This window comes from Corvus brachyrhynchos, unplaced genomic scaffold (genome assembly GCF_000691975.1).
Source record: "Corvus brachyrhynchos isolate BGI_N302 unplaced genomic scaffold, ASM69197v1 scaffold6, whole genome shotgun sequence".
NCBI classification, from domain to species: Eukaryota; Metazoa; Chordata; class Aves; order Passeriformes; family Corvidae; genus Corvus; species Corvus brachyrhynchos.
In genome coordinates this window covers 1,144,036-1,150,585 of record NW_008238632.1, presented here as the reverse complement: position 1 = coordinate 1,150,585, position 6,550 = coordinate 1,144,036, and positions in this window count along the sequence as shown.

Genomic DNA, 6,550 nt, shown 5'->3' with positions numbered 1-6,550 from the left:
AGGGCACCAGTGGCATCCCTGCCTGTCTGAGCTGCGAAGCTCTCCCCCATCACTGCCCTGTGTGCTGGGTGTTGTGGCTCCCAATCAATTCTGGAAATCTTAGCCTTTCAAATCCTACCACTGAATAACAAAAAAATAAAAAAAATAGTGTACTCTTCCCTCTGGGAAACCCACAGCATTCACTAAGTTCAGACCTCACCCTTGGCCCTGGCTGTGCAAAGCAGACAGAGGGCTGCCCTAATGGAGCAGCAAAGATTTCCTTCTCATGTAGGGGAAATTTCACAGTAGACATTCCAGCCAGATGGTGGCATGTGGAGAAGGGAGGGCAGTGAAGTGGCTGATCTCTGTCCTATGCCTCACTGGGGGCAGCCCCACTGCTGTCCAGTCCAGGAGGAACTTGGGAAGGGGATGAGAGGCTTCATCAAGATGATTTAAACCATTAGCTGAAATTGCTTTGACAGAATCATGGGGTAAGTGACCTCATTCAGGCTGAGTTCCCGTAAAGTACATGTGAAAATGCAAAGTGACCAAGAGAGAGTTTACCTAGGCAGTGTGGAGATCTGCAAGTGGGCTTTGTCAGGTGCCACAGCTTGCGGAGCATTTCCTGTTTTACAGGCATAGCCACAGAACACCAGGCACCAGAAAACAAACTCATAACTGAAGTCTCTGGTGGGTATAAAACTTCACTCACATAATTTATCTTGTTGACTAAAAAGGGCTATTAATTTGCTCAGAATTAAATAAATTTCTATACATACCTGTAAATCTGACCTGTCCAGATCTAGTGTTATCACAGTGATTATATTTATTTTAGTTAAAAACCAAAATCCTTGTCATTTCAGGGAAAGAAAAAGCCGCTTAACTGACTTTAAAAATCATTTAAGCTTTCAGCACATTAGCAAACCTACATGTTATGGAAATAGGAGGCTGGGGGTTGTCTTGCAAGCCCATATAGAGTTAGTTAAGAGAGGGGCTTTCTAGAGGCTCTGAGGGCACCCTTGCAGTGGCAGATATGGTAAAACCTGGCCAAGCCTTCTGCTGGCCATAGGTTGTCCACCCGTGGTCAGAAAGCCAAATGTGCAAGAGTTTGCCAGGGCAGTGGGAGCTCTGCTACACATCTTCTGTAATGCAGTGGTTTTGCAGCTGGAGGGATCAATGCTGAAGCATTTCAAGCCTGGTATCTGTCTCAGTCCCTGTAACCATCTGTGTCCTTGTGTGACTCAGGGAGGCAAAAGCCACAGGATGTCAAGTCTAAGCTGCAGGGGAGTGTACTTGGATGAAAAGTGTTTAGTGGGTGGGAAGATGGGACATCCATAGCACAGGTTTTTGCTGGTGCCTTGGGTGTCCCAGGGGGTGCCATTATCCCACTAAAGACATTAATGAATTGTGTTTTCCAGCAGAGAAATGTGTTATTAACACTTAGGCAATTTTGTATGTAAAACCTTAAATTCTAATTGGGGAACATCTTAAGGGGTCAAGTACAAAACATCCACATTGATAATTTAACAGGAAACAGCAGAGAAAAGGTGACATACCTAATTGATCTAAAGTGAGGGAAATAAATGTAAAAAATACTAAGAATTTGTGAAAAATAGTTTTGTTTCATTTCCTCAGATTTGGTTTGTAGTCATTCCATATTGGGAGCACTCATGGAGTGCTAAGGAGCTACTAGTTAATTTTGGTAAGAATAAACTGTGTCTTCTCCCACTGCTTACCTTTAAAGTAAAAAGACTTAAAAAGACATATCCTTTCCATTGCATACTGGTGACATCTTTCATTTTTAAAGTGTTTCCAAGTTGTCTTTGTCCAATTATCGTATTATTTCACTCAATGTACTCGTGATGGAAGATGCTATTTTTTCCCTACTACAAAAAGTGAAACAAGTTACTAAAATGAAGCAAGTTATCCAAGTTTCTGTGTTGTGTTTACACAGGAATTCTGTTTCTTTGCCTAATCCCTAACTGATAAACTTGGTGAAAAAGTGTACATATTTTATAATTGTAGAAGCATTAGGTATTTATGTGTCTAACCTATGAACAAACCTATGCCTATATATGGCACAGGCTATTCAAATGGGAATGGAACAGCACTGAAAAAATAGCCATGAGTGAGAGAAATAAACAGAAATCAACTTGTGTTAGGAGTGACTTTTCACTAGAAACTCGCACCTGCCCTTCCAGGGGATTGCCTCACGGTGTTGGTCAAAGGTTCCTGTCTTGCACAGGCATCTCTCTTGTTGATGGTTTTCTTTTTTCAATCCTCTGCTGCAGTTAAGGGAGTTATGTTGGGAGAGTAAATTGATTAGTATAATTGTTCATTAATGCACTCTTATTTAATGTACTTCGAGAGGTTATATTCTTCAGAATGATGATAAATGATGGTAACTCCAATTAATGTCACTGCAGCTAAAGGGATGTAAGCATTTCTATTAATACGGGGCAGTTTTCTGGGGTTTTATAATGAAGCTATAAAAGATTGCTGAAACTTAAGGTACAAATTTCTAGTATATTTTATGCACACAATATTCCCTTGAATCTGATCTAATCAATAGATATGCCAAATATAACAAGATATAAATAGAGTGGAAAGAATCTACTGAAGATACAGATTACAACTTGTAGAAATTGAAGTATATAAGGGGAGTACACTGCTTTCTCTTTAGGTTAAAGCAGGTGGACCTGTGGCAGTAAAGGTGACAGGCATTTTGCTCAAAGGGCATCTGCACCCTGGGCTGGTGTCTTTATCAGGATCACTGCTGCCCTCTGCCTCAGTCCCTTCTCTGCACCTGGTAGCTCCTGATGTATGGTTAACTTGGTGTAGCAGAACAGTGTTAAATTTCTTAAGCTATGTTGATATTCTTGGAGGAGCTCACAAGGAGCTTGCACACAAAGGCAGCTGACCTTGGAATAAAAATAAAAAAATTAATATTAAAATTAGATCCCATCCCAAAAAGTTAGAGGTAGAAAATGCTGTCTCACCTTTAAAAGTTGTGCTGGCTTTGAATATTTTAGTATGAGAGGCTTGAACAACAAAGATAACTCCAAAGCTTTTAAATTACAGGAATTGAAAGGATGAGAAACCAGCTAACTGTGTTATCCTGATGTACTGAAGTTTTTCAGAGGTACTGCCAAAAGAATTGTAGATAAAACTGACCCAAGCTTTTAGAAAAACTTGGTCATTTTTCTCACCAGAAGAACATACGGAGACAGAATGTTTATTTAATAGTTTTTTTAATATATATTTCTCCTTGGATTAGAAATAATGAAATTAGTAAGGTACTTGTACTAACTGGTTAGTGCAGTATGTCAGCACCAAAGCACCAAGGAGCTGTTAACTTGAATTCTGATGCAAGTTCTGCAGGAAAAAAATGTCTGCTGAGTAACAGCCTGCCTGATCTGATAACTGAGACTGACAATATAATGGGCTATGTAGAAAGGGGCAATAAAGATGCTCTATTTACAAAGCAATCCATTTGGTATCTTCTGTCTTCCTGAATATGGAATGGTTTTCTGAAATCATGACAAAACATTGATGAATGGGCACATGCATTATTATAGCAGTCAATCTCAAGGTAATGAGATACACAAAATTCCTAGTTATATTGTAATCCTGTAAATTATGAGTGTATTCTAAAAACAGAAATGCTAAGAACAAAGAAAAGAGAAAGAGACAAGGTAAGATGAGCTCAGAGCCTCACAACAGCATTGTCTTCATGCACCAAGGAATAAAGTATTTATTTACTTTGGTCAAAGTTCAAGGGCCTTGCATCTTCTCAGCCCCTTTCTTCACCATTTCTTTTTCTGTATTCTCTTTGTCTTTCTTAACATCACCTAAGGATTAATGGACTTTTCCTTTATTTTATTATTTTATTTTGCATATACAGAAAAGTAAGCTGTGCCACACAGTCCACATCATATTAATGGTCAGCAGGTATTGTAGATGAATGTAGGTTTTAGAAATACAACTGGGTGGAGACTGTGTTGTTTGACTTTAAAATTGTGCTAGTCATCATTTTCTAATTCTGCCAATCACTGAAATAAAAAAATTAGAGAGACCTAAAGCATGTACATGTACAGAATATTAAAGGTTAGGGTGTTTTCATTTCTTTTTTCCCTGATGGAGATGTGCCTAAAGACCCTATAAAAATTATATGTTATATATATATAATTGTATATATATAAATTATAGCCCTTGCTTGAGAAGCCTATAGTCTAAACAACTAGCTCAGAAAACTCAGGCTTTGATCAACAGTAGAGTGAGTATGGCTCTGGAGAGAGGCGTGTTTGAAACACACCAAGAAGAAATTCATCTGCTCCCTTGAAGTAGTGTGCAGTCTCATTATTCTATTATCTTTCTGTTGGCACTTTGCAGTTCAAAGGAACATAATGATGCTACTTCTGTCTAAAACAGAAAAAAAAAAGAAAAGGAAAAAAGATGAAACACTATCAGGTTAAACTGAAATGTGTCTCTTTTTGAGAAATAATTTGTAGGTGCTTTCAGAGCAAGATTATAAAAATTGGGACCTTGGACTTACACACAGAGATTTGAAATGGGATATACCAGCTCTCCCCTCCTGCTTATCAGCTTGACTGCAGCTTTTAGCAATCAAAGTTATTGCTACCTGATAGCCGTCTTGGGTAACCTCTGTGAAAGGAATAATCCCCCCAGTGCAGCCCACAAAGGAAAGGGCACTTTTTTCCACTTAATGCTAAGTTCATTAGCATTTTTTCACTTAATGCTAATTAGGCAAGGTAATGCAGTGCTTTGGGATCCCTGTCCCTGCACTGCTTGCCAGATACCCAGCAGTGGGAAGGGACAATCTCCATCTGTGCTGACTCTTGAGTGGACACTGGGTTACACAGGGTTTTATGTCTCTTGAACTGTATGAAAAGCAGCTGGGTCTGGATTGTGGGTTTCCAGTATTTGGGTGTTTTTTCATTACTGGGCATTGAAAATCCAGCACACGGGGAATGCACGGGATGGGGCAGAGAAGCAAGAGCAGCAGGGAACAAGTTATGCTCCTCTAACCATAAACATTATGTTTGCAGTACGTGTTTTTCAGTGTAATGTAAATAAATATGCATAAACCCAAACCATACCTTTCCAATAAATCCAGCCTACTGCCCAGCACTGCCTTACAGTTAGACACTGGTAAGTATCGATGTCCATGTTTTTATAGTGTTTGTCTTTCATGAGCTGCACTTCTCAATAGATTCACAACTCCAGTCATCAAAATTTTTTGACATATTATTATTATCCTTTTATAAGTAAGAACCATTAATGACTTCATGCAGTGGTTTGGATTAAGCAGATCAAGGATGAATTAACTAATTTGCACTGAATCACCAAGGAAATCTATGGAATGATCCAAACTAGGCATCTTAATTTTTAGGCTTCTTTGAAATGCAAAAATATAGCACACTCTCTGCAAGGCCTTCTTCTGCAATACAAAAACAAAAGACCCAGTCCCTGTTCCACATGTACTGCACCAATCAAAGGCTGAGGAAAAAAATGTTAAATGCTGTTAGAATTATGGTCATAATAATTTATAGCATAGTAGTTTTTTTACTTTGAGGTATCTCGTTTTTTCCTTGGGGGAAATAGTAAAGTAAGGGTAAATATCAAAGTTAGGTTAGGCTAACACGCACGTAGTCTTTGTTTACTCTTGTTATCTGTAGTGCCTAGTAAACCCATGAGCTGTCTACTGGTAAGAAAAAAAGACTTTTGAAGACGAATCTGCCTCATTTCACATTGCTACCAATTTCTGTTCACCTGGAGGTACAGAACAAGTATGTTGCCAAGCTCCCTCCTTTCTGCTAGCTAATAAAATTCTGCACCTCCCCTCCTGCAGACTGCTGGCCTTTGTTGTTTAGGTGGTGAAGTACTCGGTGTTGGGAGTTCATCTAACCTTGGAAACATTTTGGGCTGCATGGCCTGAGGCCTGGTAGGTAACACTGAGGAATTACTCAGTTACAGTTTCTCTCTGATACTGCTGAAACTTCAGACTAATGCTTATCGAGATAAATACAGCCACACGTTCTGCAGCCTCACTGTACAGGTGAGCATGGATTACTTGCCTGTGCAAACATGAGTAAATTCATTCCCGGATTGCAAATGTGGCAATAAATTAATTAGTGTCAGCTAAATGTTTTACTAGGATTTATGTCTGTTCATACATCAAAAATGATTGCGGACACCGAGCATCAGCACATTTTTATTGATCCATAACTGTTCTTGCCCAGCCGAAAACTGGGAGTTGTCACTGTCAAGTGACCCCGTGAGATGAGGCACGGACACCTGGCCAAAGCAGGCGGGTTTCGGGAGAGTTGTTTCCGGCTGTTCGTAAATTTCCTAAGTACTTCTCAAATTTTGTCACACTTCCTGACTTTGGTGTTCATGGCAGGCCGCGGGGCGCTTCACCTCCGAAGTGCTGCGCGACAGCGCTCATTCGGGGAGGGAAAGGAGCAGGAGGAGAGGCGGGAGCGTACAGGTGCGGACGCGAAGGCCCGAGGGGAGGAGCGGAGCGGGACGACACTTCACCACCACCACC